The 12,985-nt window shown below is 42.4% G+C and overlaps 1 long non-coding RNA gene across 2 annotated transcripts in view; it reads left to right on the forward strand.

Annotated features, from left to right (window-relative positions):
• LOC144323368 (uncharacterized) overlaps positions 1–12,985 on the forward strand; it is a 98,305-nt gene that overhangs the window by 1,804 nt on the left and 83,516 nt on the right. For both annotated transcript variants that reach the window (XR_013388784.1, XR_013388783.1), the window contains exon 2: positions 80–342. This is a non-coding gene — a long non-coding RNA (uncharacterized LOC144323368). The remainder of the gene's footprint in view (positions 1–79; positions 343–12,985) is intronic.

Consider the following 12,985-nt stretch of genomic DNA (forward strand, 5'->3'; position numbering starts at 1 on the left):
AGCCATATAATGAGAAACAAGGGAGGCTGTATTCTTGCTGTATTTTCTATTTTCACTTTGTCAGTGTTTTCATTTCTAGGTACACTGAAGAGAGTTACAGGATCTGAAAGCCATTTAATATAAAGAAATGTTGAAAAAAACCTAAGGATATTTAACCCAGAGAAGAGAACTCTTGTTGGAAAATGACTGGGGCAGTTCCAGGCTTTACATGGCATTCATGAAATCTAGAGGAAGAAAGAACATGACCTCCAGTGCCTTAAAAAAGAACAAAGAGACTTATTTTCTAGGAGCCTCCAGCAAACCCCCTGTGTGAGTCAGGATCTTCCAAGAGCTGACATCAAGGTAGGATTATATGTATTGGGCTTTCTTAAGGGAAAATGCACATGTGAAAGGAAATAAGCAGGGACCATTTGGACCTGCTAACTTGGGGATGAATCAAAGTACAGTACCTGGGGCCCCTGGTCAATGATGATCCTATGATAGGAAGTATTTGAGGTGCATTCTTTTTTTTAAGGCTTGCTATTCATGTATTTATTTATTAATTTATTTGAGAGAGAGTACACCTGTGTGCCCCTAAGCTGGGTGGGGTGTGGGGCAGAGGGAGAGGAAGAGAGAAAATCTCAAGCAGATCCCCGGCTGAGTGCAGAGCCCCATGCAGGGCTAGATCTCACAACATAAAGATCATGACTTGAGCTAAAATCAAGAGTGTGATGATGCTCAACTGACTGAGCAACCCAGGCACCCCTGAGGTGCCTTCTCATGGCTGCTGTATCTCTCCTCATATCTCATTGGTCAATAATTAAATCAGTCTTTGTGACAAGATTAAATGTCCTGATTGGCTAAGTCCTGAATTCTTTAACTAGTCACTCTGACCAGGGGAATGAGATTTCCCAAAGGCCCCTTAAATCCACTGTCAACATGAGCTTGCTCTCCACCCATGGGTTATGGGGAAGTGGGGCTAATACCTAAATAAAAATCTGTTCATTCTTAGGAAGGGTAAAGGGGAATGATATCTATGATTGTGCAGTTCTACCCCTGATACATGTGTTGCCAAAACCTGTGCTTTGTCTGCCCCACAACTCTTAAAATATGTGGTGGCCAGTTTTTAAAAGTTGTTGTTTGGGGTTGGGAGGTGGGGATCAAAGTCAATGCCGCTGAAAAATCATCCTGTTATCTGTGAAGTATGTATTGCCGTAACTAGTTTTGGATCATCTGATAAATTGTCGATGTGCTGGGCATCTTGTAGTAGAAATACAATCACAGTAGCTAGTATTTCCAGAGCAATAAGTATGTACCTGGCAGTGTGTTTTATATCCATTCTTACACTTGATGCGCACAACACCCTATTAGATAAGCATCTTACTACCTCCAGGTTATGTAGGAGGACACTACAGATGGAGAGGGTTAAGAAACTTTCTTGAGAACACAGCAAGTAATTCAGTGACTGATTTGCAAAGCTGTAGCATTTCCTCCTCCTCAAATTCTTACTATGACTATCTCTTTTCCAGCTTTCTTCAGCAAAGCTTCTTAAAAATAGGTTTGCTTCTCTACTAGGTGAGAACCAGAGAGCTATGTTTGCTTAGGCACTTTTTAGTGACACTCTACCAACATTGGCTGGCATGCCTGTTGAAGGCTCTCGAGGCTGGCACGATGCCGACTGAGAGGGCAAATCGCCCTTAATTCAGTCATTGCAGGTAGCCAAATACAATAGAGAGCAGCGCATTGGGACTGTAGCATTCGGTTGACTTTGTAAAGGGAGCTGCTTTGTGTATCCATTTTGGTTGCTTAGCTATTGCTGATAGGCACCAAGGTCATGTGGATCTGGCATTGTAGGGAACCAATGGAAAAGATCAAAATAACGAGGGCCACGGAGAGAATTTCAATGGTCATCTCAGCGACACATCATTTGATTACGGTAATCTCTACTGTGGGTGTGCCTTGCTTTAAAGAATAAATATTAACAACACAGATAAATGAAAGAGTGATTACCCACTTGAAAAGGCATAATGAGTTTAGAGAAGGATTCACTGTAAGAGTCCCTTAAACATCAATGAAACGCATTTGAAATGCAATTCCTTATACATAATACTTCAGTTTTTTTTCAAGACTATAACCATCGGGTTAAGGGCTTTTTGCATACATATATATTTTTTTAATTTTTTACTTATTTATGATAGTCACAGAGAGAGAAAGAGAGAGAGGCAGAGACACAGGCAGAGGGAGAAGCAGGCTCCACGCACCGCGAGCCTGATGTGGGATTCGATCCCGGGTCTCCAGGATCGCGCCCTGGGCCAGAGGCAGGCACCAAACCGCTGCGCTGCCCAGGGATCCCCATACATATATTTTGAAGAAATATATTCAGATAACTTCAGCGAAACCAAATTTGGACACATTTTTATGCATCCGTACATTCAAGAAATATTCATCAAGGTCCTCCTCTGTGCCAGGCACTGTACTGCACTTTAATACTTGGACTCGTAGGTCTGGGGGGAAGCTCAGATTCTGCATTTCCAGCGTGTTTCTTGACTACATTTTGAGTAGCAAGGGCTTCTAGAAAATTAGGTTGGGAAATTAGACAGGAACCAGGAGACATGTATGGAGACTCCTTACAATACCCAGCCCAATCCCACTGAAGGATGAGCGTGGGGAGGCCACTTGCTGCTGCAGGCCTGTGGCCAGGTCTCTGGTAGCATCGCTGCCACCAGCACTAGCAACTGCATACCCTCAGCTTCTCCCATCAGCACTGGACACAGGGTGCCAGAGTCCCTGCAGCTTGAACAAATTCCTGTTTGCAGAAACTGCTTTGGTCTCCACCATCTGAGTGGGAGCACCTGAGCAGCCAAGCTTGGGTAGCACACCTGCCTCGATTCCTCGGAGGGGAAAAACTGCTATCTGCTCCTTTCTGCCTCTGCAGTGACAGGCAGGCCATGCTTCCCACCAGGACTCACCGCAAAAGAAATTCTCCAAACCTGGGAAAGAGGTTCAGATGTTGGGCAGCCAAAAAAAAAAAAAAAAAAAAGAAAAAGAAAGAAAGAAAGAAGAAAGAAAGAAGAAAAGAAAGAAAGAAAGAAAGAAAGAAAGAAAGAAAGAAAGAAAGAAAGAAAGAAAGAAAAGGTAAATATCCCCCATGAACTAGATGAGTTTATACACACAAAAAAACTACTTCATTCTGCAGCTCACGTTTACATGATTCAAGGCTGAAATTCCCGGGAGTCTCGTGATTTAGCCTTGGGCCCAGCGCTCTTCTCCCAGCCTCGAAGACCAGCAACGGGCTCTCCTGCATCCCATGCCATGCTCCTACAGCCCCTGTCTTATTTGGAGTACGAAACATTCCACATTCCAATTCTCATTGGCTTTCTTTCACTTCTCATTTAACTGCAAGTTTGTCTTGTGTGGGGAATTTCTTTTCTGGGTTAGGTTTGTGACGGTTGATGAACTCCCAAGATATCTAGTTTATCTTCCTGATGGGATTTGCAGGGTAATTTTTCCAATATTAAAAAAATAAAGGTAAATCTTATGCGGTGGCCAAGAAGAATGAGAAATGTCAAAGTGTACGCCTGCCTGTTCCCCTTTTAGGCTCACTATCCCCATCCACGCTGTACGCTGGTTTTCATTAAAATGTGACATTTATCTTCCCAAAGTGAATTTGTCTTGCTATGATAGGAAGAGAAAAAAATGTCACAATTTACTGCAACAAAAGTAAATACAGGAAAAGATAAATGATAATTTTTAATGAAAACCATCATTTTAAAATAATGTGTTTCTTAAATATACAATACTCTAATAGAGGCAAAAAAAACTGTCTTGAGAATTCAGATAGAATAGATTCTAATGTCTGGTGAAGGGAATATATTGGACAAAGATGCTCGTTGTCAAAACACTGCAGGGGAGACTTTTATTGCCACATATGTTCTCCTATTACTGGTCATGAAGGGCAAGAACCACACAGATCTTTCTTGCTTTGAAAGTGAAGATGGTAGCTTTAGACTTTTTTGCGTGGGAGGGGGAAAGAGGCTCAGGACAATCAGCCACTTGATTGAATTTTTCTACTTTTTAATCAGCTGTGGACACAGCCATCAATAAAAGGGTCCAGCTGCTCGAGGGGCGCGACTCCTCCAGCCTGGACAGACTGTCTAGAACCATGTGGGACAGACCACGGGAGACACAGAGGAGCTCTTCCTTCTTTTCTTCCCTGGAGAAAAGAAAAATATTGAGCCCGCCTATTTTTTTTTTTTTTTTTTTTGAGCTCACCTAATCTAAAAACTGACTAAGGGTAACTTAGTTATTTCGTAGCTGTAGCAAATTTGGAAAGTGTTCTGGAGGGGAACCTGGGTGGTTCGGTGGGTTAAATGGGTGCCTTCAGCTCCAGTCCTGATGCCAAGGTCCTGAGATGGAGACCAGGGGAGCGGGGGGTCTGGGCTGCTCAGCGGGGAGTCTGCTTCTCCCTCTGTGCCTCCCTCACTGCACATGTGCACACCCTCTCTCACTTTCTTTCTCAAATAAATAAATATAATCTTTTTTTTTAAGTGTTGCAGAGGTCCTAGGACCTGATTTTCATTCTTATTCTAATGCTCTTCGCTCATCTGAAGAATGAGAGGTTAGGAGTAAAAATCCCAAAGATTTACAAAGATTTTTTTCCCCTCTTTTTAAGACTGTGTGCTTCTACAGATGAGAACAATTTCCCCTCTAGACCACGTTCTGTTGGAATGAGAGGGGCTATGGTTAGGAAAGGACTTCATCCACAGATGGGGGAGAAATAAATAAACTTAAATAGTCAGAAATAACTGGAGAAACAGAAACAGGGAACTAAGGAGAGGTCTTCGGTGGGTGGATAATAAGAGGACTCCGAGTCAAAACAAACTTGCTGCTGCTTCTCGCGTTCCCTGGGGCTGTGGAATGAGACACACAGTGACACAATCATTAGCCAACTGTCCTCGCAGCTTTAATATCTGCTTCTGCCTGAGATAGTCATACTAACCTCTAGGTGAACCGATTTTCTGATTATCTGTGGGGACAAGATAAAATCAAGTCTCCTATTACAGTTTCTCTTCCATTGATCTGTAAGGTGGTCCTTCAGAACAAAGGACCAGCAATTAGTAGACTTAGAGCTTGAAACCCGAGTGGGAACCAGGGTAGAGATAAGGATCAGGAACCAAAGGCAGCCACCACCTGCAGCTTCTAAGTAAAGGTGACTGGCTTTTGTTTTTCAACATATATATATATTTTTTTTTTCAAGATGTTTAATAGGTTGGGAAAAGGAAAAGAGGAGCCTGGCTTTTAACTAAAAAAGTAATTTTTAATTCTCTGTTAGCGGGATCCCTGGGTGGCGCAGCGGTTTGGCGCCTACCTTTGGCCCAGGGCGCGATCCTGGAGACCCGGGATCGAATCCCACGTCAGGCTCCCGGTGCATGGAGCCTGTTTCTCCCTCTGCCTGTGTCTCTGCCTCTCTCTCTCTCTCTGTGTGTGTGACTGTCATAAATAAATAAAAAAAATATTAAAAAAAATTCTCTGTTAGCTTCCACAGATGAGGATGGATTTACTAACATGTTTTGGTTTTTCTTATTTTAACTTGAGTCATGAGAGGGAGCAAATAGAAAATATTCTTTTTCTACTTTGACACTGAAGATGGTAGCTCTATATAACGCTTTTTAAAGGCCTACTGTCGGGGCGCCTGGGTGGCTCAGTGGTTGAGTGTCTCTGCTTGTGGCTCAGGTCATGATCCTGGCCGGGGTCTTGGGCTCTTTCACAGGGGAGCCTGCTTCTCCCTCTGCCTGTGTCTCTGCCTCTCTGTGTGTCTCTTATGAATAAATTAAAAAAATAAACCTTTAAAAAAATAAATAAAGGCCTACGGTGTGCCAGAGTCTTTCAGACACATGATTTGGCATTTGCAAAAATTGTGAGATTGATCCAGTATTGCTCATGTTGGATGTGAAGGTGGCCACCCTGAGGTATACATGGGCCTCGAGTTTAGGGGTCAAGTGTCAGAGTCTGGCCTCCTAACTCCAACTTAGGTGTGTGCAGAGTGGCTACTCAGCTTGTAGACTTAGCTGGAAGGAGCTGGGCTGTAAAAGGGGAATATACTTGGCTCAAGTGCAGGTCGAGATACCAGCAAAGTCCTGATACTTGCCCAGCCCTGAGCCATCAATGGATATTGGGACCATGTGCCTGCAGGGCACTATGCACATCACAGTTTATTGGTTGAATAAATGAATGAATGATTGTGCAAGCATAGTATTTTCCAGAAGAATGAATCTTCCCAAGCATAAGAAGTTGAAATGCTAATATTCTGATTTGGATCTTTTTGTCTTACTTTCTGGAAATGAATTTTGATCTAGTTAGAATGGCCCTATAACATAGGTAAGCTTCTCAACCTTTCCCAGTTTACTTTTGAGGACTGTCATACAAGGTGAATGACCACGTGCACTGAGACAGCTTGAGCCCAATGACTTGTGAAAAGGAGACTTTTTATGGGGATGAAACTGCATGTTCTTGGGTGACTTGTCAGAACTACCATGAACAAAAACTGGCACATAAACCAGCAATTTTCTATTAGCAAGTAAATCTTGAATTGTTTGCTAAGTAAGAAAACCAGTTGAAACCAATTCTTCATAGTCTAATTAAGATTTTCTTGTGTATAGGATACTTTACATGTTATCAAGAAACAGGAGACTCACTTTGAGAAAAGTAAATCACAGGCATCCAACGAAACATTCAGAATTGAACAGAACTAACACTGTCCTAATTTTTCTTGACTGCAAGGTGTTTCAGACAAGAGTCAGGCTTAAGATAAAGCGGTATCTACAAATAGGTTTTAAAAAAATAAAGTTGTTGGGAGAAAAGAGCTCAAAAAATTTATAATTGTGAAATATTGGGAACGAACATCAATCACGAGGGGATGAGGTAAAAAGCTATGACCTGTCAGTACAGTGGATACTATGTCATCATGAACTATGATGATGGAGACTAATGTCTCCCCCTCCACCCTTTACCTGTTTCCACACCATCCCACTTACATACACTTACATTCTTATCTGGAAGGGAAGGGAGGACATAATGAGAAACACAAATGCAGAGCTATATTTATGGGCATGGGAAAATGTCCAAACATATTGCTGACTGGAAAAGCCAGGTTCTAGGACATTATGGAGAATTACATCTTCATGTACATATTCATAGAGAGATACCGCTAAGGATATTCAGCAAAATGTAAATGGTGGCTATCTTCAGAGAGAGGAGTTTCAAGTGGTCTCTACTATCACATTTGTACATTTTTGTACTCGTTTGAATTCTTTTAACGAGTATGTATCATATTCACACTCAAGAAAGAAGGAAAGTGGGGAAACATCTTTTTTCTAAGAGTAATAATCATTAAGTAGCAGGAATCAGCAATTGGTTTTAAAAATTTATAAACATTTTTTTTCTCAGCAGAATATAAAATTCAACAGAATATAAACACATTTTTAAAGGCCCCACAACTCGGTAGGGCTGCGTGTCATCAATCAGTTTTCTACCACTTGAGTGGTATGTACAAATTACATGCTCTGACCAGAACCCAAGAGACATAAAAAGTGAGATCTGAAGATGTGATTTGGAACATCTGAAACTTTAGTCCAAAATACCAAATGTCTATTTGGTATCATGGCTGTTTTCTATCGTTGGCTGGAGGTATGTTAATAATGCAGTTATCATTTGTCATGCAGGCATTCTTAGAATTATTGGGATGCAGCCTCGAAAGCAGGGGAGGAAGCAAGGGCATTTGCTTCTACACCTGCCTCCTAGGGGACATTTGTATGCAAGAGAAACAAGAGCATGAGTAACGTCACAAACACAAAGGACATCTAGACGTACGAGACACACCAGGCGTATGTTTCAGACAATGTTTCAGACACATCGACAAATCTCAAAGGGCACTCCACCGGTTGAGGATGCCGTGCGTGAGCACTAGGTTGGTACTCGAGGGCTAAGACAGTAAATGGTCATCCTTTGCTATCTGTATTCAGAAATGTAGTGTGTTGGAGGTTAGCACTAGAGAGCCCAGCAGACAACTGAGATAGAACTAGATTTTGGATTGAGCAAGAGGGGCCTCTCTGCAGTGTGATTCTCTGCAGTGAAGGAGTGGCAGGCGTGAGAAAACCAGGCCATGTCACACACACAACTATTAGCATTCGGTAAACCGGCTCGACTGCAGCCACCAAGGGTTGACAATCTGCAGCGTGAGTGTGCCCAGCTCCTGTGAAAGTCATGCAAGCTGTTACCCTAATGGATGAGAATCGAGGATAATACCAAGGAACAGAAACTGTTCGGTTTGATTAGCTCTAGTGGATGTCATCTTCAAACTGGACTAATTTGATAACAGGGAACATTTCTGAGGGAAGAAGGAAAATAAGGTTAATGTTATGTAAATAAAGACATGATTGTTTTCACCTCTTGTGACATAAATTATTCTAGAAGCAGCATCGGGGAATGAAGAGATAAGAAATGAGGGGAGCAGACGCTTCTGTCCGGGTAATTGCACGGGGGGCTGACAGCTCTGGGCCAGAGCGTTGAGAGGGAGCCTCCAACAGGCCGGCTGCCCCCAGTAATTGTGACAGCAGCTCACACTCACGAAGTCTTCACGTGTCCCAGACCCTGTGCTAGCTGCTTCATAGGAGTAGATGGTTTAATCTTCGCCACCACCCCACAGAGTGAGGAAGGGCTATGATCACTGTCATTTTACAGATGTGAAAATTGGAGCTTAGGGAAAAGTTAGGTAACTTCTCAAGGTCACACGATATGGAGTGGAGCTGCACCTGGGCTCAGAGGGGCTGATGCCCCCCTGGTTCATCACTCGCTGGTTTCCTGGTGTCTGTGAGCTAAGTAACTCGCCAGTGCCTGGTGCTCAGGCCCAAATTGGGAAATTGGGAATTGAAAAAAATGTTATGGGGGTGCCTGGGTGCGCAGTCGATTGAGTGTGCGACCCTTGGTTTCAGCTCAGGTCATGACCTTAGGGTTGTGAGATTGAGCCCCAGCCTCTGGGCTCTGTGCTCAGTAGGGAGTTGGCTTGAGGTTCTCTGCCTCTCCCTCTCCTTCTGCCTCTCATGCGCAACGTGCTTTCTCCCTCCCTGTCCCTCCCTCTCCCTCTCTAAAATAAATCAATAAATAAAGCTGTAAAAGAATTTTTATGCCTTGGAAATGCTTTCCATCAAGCCACATCAAAACCATTTTTATGCTGTTATGTTTGAAATGCCCTCTCTCCACCTGCCTTCCTGCTCTCACCTCCAGCCCATCCATAGTTCTCAAAATGGGTCTGTAGAAGAGTTAAATGCATATCTCATTAGAAAGTGAGAGGGTATAGAGGGTAGGCCTGGAAGCACACAGAACTAAAATTTGGGTGTTGAACTGTCCAGTAGTGTTTTTCCTTACTCTGTCTAGTGGCTTGAACAATAGTCAGCGGACATTAAATGTTTCTGGAGATTTGAATCACTGTTAAAGCTCACCTTCTCCTTAGTTCTTTGTAAAAATGAGACCAAAGCTTACTCAAGGTGGTAAATTAACGGTGATGCATCTTTAGCACTCAGGTCAGGCAGGCTTTGTTATCCCCAGCAACCTACAGGAAGGTCGCTGGGAGTGTATATATCTAATTTTCTTGCTCCCATTTCCCTCTGAGGGGGAAAATCAGGTGTTTTGTCTATAGATATTCTACTCTCAACTCTTTCTATTTTTTTTAAGTATCTTATTTATTTATTTGAAAGAGAGAGAGGGAAAGAGAGAACAAGCAGGGGGAGTGGCAGGCAGAGGGAGAGGGAGAAGCAGTTTCCACACCGAGTGAGGAGCCTGATGCTGGGCTCAACCCCAGGACTCCAGGACCACAACCAGAGCCAAATGCAGATAGATGCCCAACCGACAGAGCCACCCAACTCTATTTTTAAGGAAAAGATTTAATGATTTACTTTCACTCTTTGAAAGAGGAATTCACCTTGAAACACATTATTGACCACTTTTATTACTACTGGTTATGGAACGGGACCAGGACATTACATTATTCACTAAGGTAACAATAACAACCATCAGAAATACTAGAATTCACTTGTAGAGAGAATTTCAGATGTCTTCAAGACATCTTCAAAGTGGTCACATTCCCCTTAATGAATCAATAATCCAAATCCATGCTAGATCGTTGAGATTTTAGATAAGAAACCCTTCTAGGAAAAATGTGGCTACTGAACATGGTACGATTGTTTTTAAAGGTAATAGAGATTTAGTGACATAGTGTGAAGCAACAGAATTCTGAAAACTTGTACGTATGGTTACTGGATTAGACTCAGAGGATGCTGAAAAACTTATAGTTTGAATGGATAAACACAATTGTGATTTACGTTATTGAAATGGGAAAAGGGACTAAAACATTTTTGCACAACTGAAGAGATCTTCCTTCCTTTATCTTACTCAGCTTCTGTAAGGAAGCTTGTATTATCACTCTAGCATTTGTACCTCACTCAGATTGTTACTCAAAATATTAGCCAAGTCATGTATTACCAGGGCTTCTCACTATTTAATTAGGTTCAAAGTCTCACCATTTTATTAAATGCAGATGAATTCCAAGGCTGAAAATCACCAAGATGTCTGCATAAAAGACTCTTGCGATAATGAGCCAGGGTAAATTTCTATTAAGAAGGAGGAAGGATTGAATTTGTGAGCCGGGCCTAGACCCCTATTGCTAAATTTAAAGGCTGCCTGGTTCTCCATGTTTATATCAGCAGTCACTCAAATAAGTGACAGATTTTTGTGAGGATAAACTATTCTGGGTAAGGTGATATACTAGACATACTGCGATATACACATACTCTAATTTTAAGAATTCGGGAGATTAGAAATGTGTATGCAAAAATACTATTAAAACTCTATGCTAAGTGGGCAATGTCAGTGTGAGCCATAATGCTGAAGAAATCAGAGAGGAAGTTTGCTTCTGGTTAGAGTGATGCGGGAGGGGAGGCTTCACGGAGGTAGGAAGATCTGATTTACACTTGAGAGGATGCTGGGGTGGGCAACTTTGGTTGCCTAACCAGCATCCGTTCATCCTTCTCATATTTTTCAGAATCCCCTCCACCATAGCATCAGGGTAAGTAAATTCTATCTTTAGCTCCAAGGGAGAATTCTGATTAGTCTAATGCTAAACCATTTTGGTAATCTCACCCTCGCTTTCCTCCCCTCTCCCATTGATTTGTTCAAAGAACCAGGCTTAAGCCAACCAGTGGATGGCATTTCTGTAGCCATTAATGCTGGCCTAGGGGTAAGCATGAGAGCTAAGTGGGTCCACTCAGTCTAAAAGGAAGGATTTCTGTTTCATAATTGGGAATACGATTTTTATTCTCTCCCACTGCACAGAAAAAGGATGTTGGTTGCCCTAGTTGCTTCGGGCAGTCATTTTGAGATCATGAGTGACCCTGGCATGAAGACAAGGCTGGCACATAGAAGAAGGTGAAGTCTGGAGAGTAAGAAGATCCAGAATGGGAGCCCTGTTTGTACTGCCCACAGCTTGATCTGCCTCTAGTTCTCTTATTCTACAAGAGAGTACATTTCTTCAACGTTTAAGCCAGCTAGAGGCAGGTTTTCTGTAACTTGCAGCCAAAACCATCTAAATTGCTACCAATAGTAGAGTTGGTTCCTTTTCTAGGATTTATTTCCCTCTTTTCATGACAAAGGAAATAAGTCCCACCATTTTGCCTCCTGTTTTAAATGGGAGAGACGATCTCTTAGTTCCAAGCAGGACTGGTTGCAGTGATTGACTCCAACCTGGACATGGGAAGCATGAGGAAAAGTTGCCGAGGCTTCTGAAAAGAAGCTTCTCTTTTCCATGGGGACTATCAGGTATATCTTTCCCTCCTCCCCTGCAAGACAAAGATGGAGAAGGGGCCTGTGTTAGTTTTCTTGGGCTGCTCCTATAAATCACCACAAATTGAGTGGCTTAAAACAACAGAAATCTAGGCCAGAAGTCCAAAATCAAGGTGTTGGCAGGGCAGTGCTCCTTCTGAAGGCTCTAGAGAAGAGTCCTTCCTTGTATGTTCTTAGCTTCCAGTGGTTGGTACAGTCCCTGGCATTCCCTAGCTTGTAGCCTCATCAATCCAATCTCTGCTGCTGTCTTCACAGAGAGTCTGCTCTGCTTCTCTGTGGGTCCGAATTTTTTGCTTCCTAGAAGGTCATTGGTTTCGGGCCCACCGTACACCCAGTATGACCTCACGTTAACTTGATTGCATCTGCAAAGACCATATTTCCAAAGAAGGCCGCATTCACAGGTTCCAGGTATACATACATGACTTTGGGGGAAACCTTATTCAACCTTAGAACTGTGACAGCCAGTTTTGGCATCTGAAGGAAGCCAGCCTGAGAATGAAGCCAGCACATGGGGCCATACAGAGTCGAAATCATCTCAAAGTAGTAACATTGGCCTCTGGATAAAACTCTGCCTCAAGTTTGTTTCACTTTGTTCATTTAATTTACTTGAGCCAGAAACTTCCTCTTTTTATGTCAGCCACTTTGTGTTGGATTTCCTTATGGTAGTTACCAAAAGACTTCTAACTAACAGAAATTGATGGAACTTTGTTGGGAGGAGGTAGCTGGTCATGCTGGACCAGGGGGAATGGCAGGAGAAAAAAATTGAGATTAAAATACAAGGAGTGTTGGAGGGGAAGGCCTGGCTGAAGAAGAGAGAGTTTTTATTAGAGGAGCAGAGGGGGAAAAAAAAAGTGAGCAGAGGGACATGAAGTTGTATAGAGTGATTAGCATAAGTTTTTGGAGGTTTGTGAATGTCAAGCTAAAGAATTTGGACTTTTTTTTTTTTTTCTTGTAGGCAGATGATCTATAAGATGATTTTTGGACATGATAGTTCAATTACTTAACATGATATTTTAGGTTACTTTGCAGTGACATGCAGATTATATTGGAAGGGGACAGAACTCAGATCAGAATTTACTACCTACCTTGGTGTTTACCAATTTAATCAAGGGTA

Source organism: Canis aureus, chromosome 11, assembly GCF_053574225.1.
Source record: "Canis aureus isolate CA01 chromosome 11, VMU_Caureus_v.1.0, whole genome shotgun sequence".
In the NCBI taxonomy this organism is placed as follows: domain Eukaryota; kingdom Metazoa; phylum Chordata; class Mammalia; order Carnivora; family Canidae; genus Canis; species Canis aureus.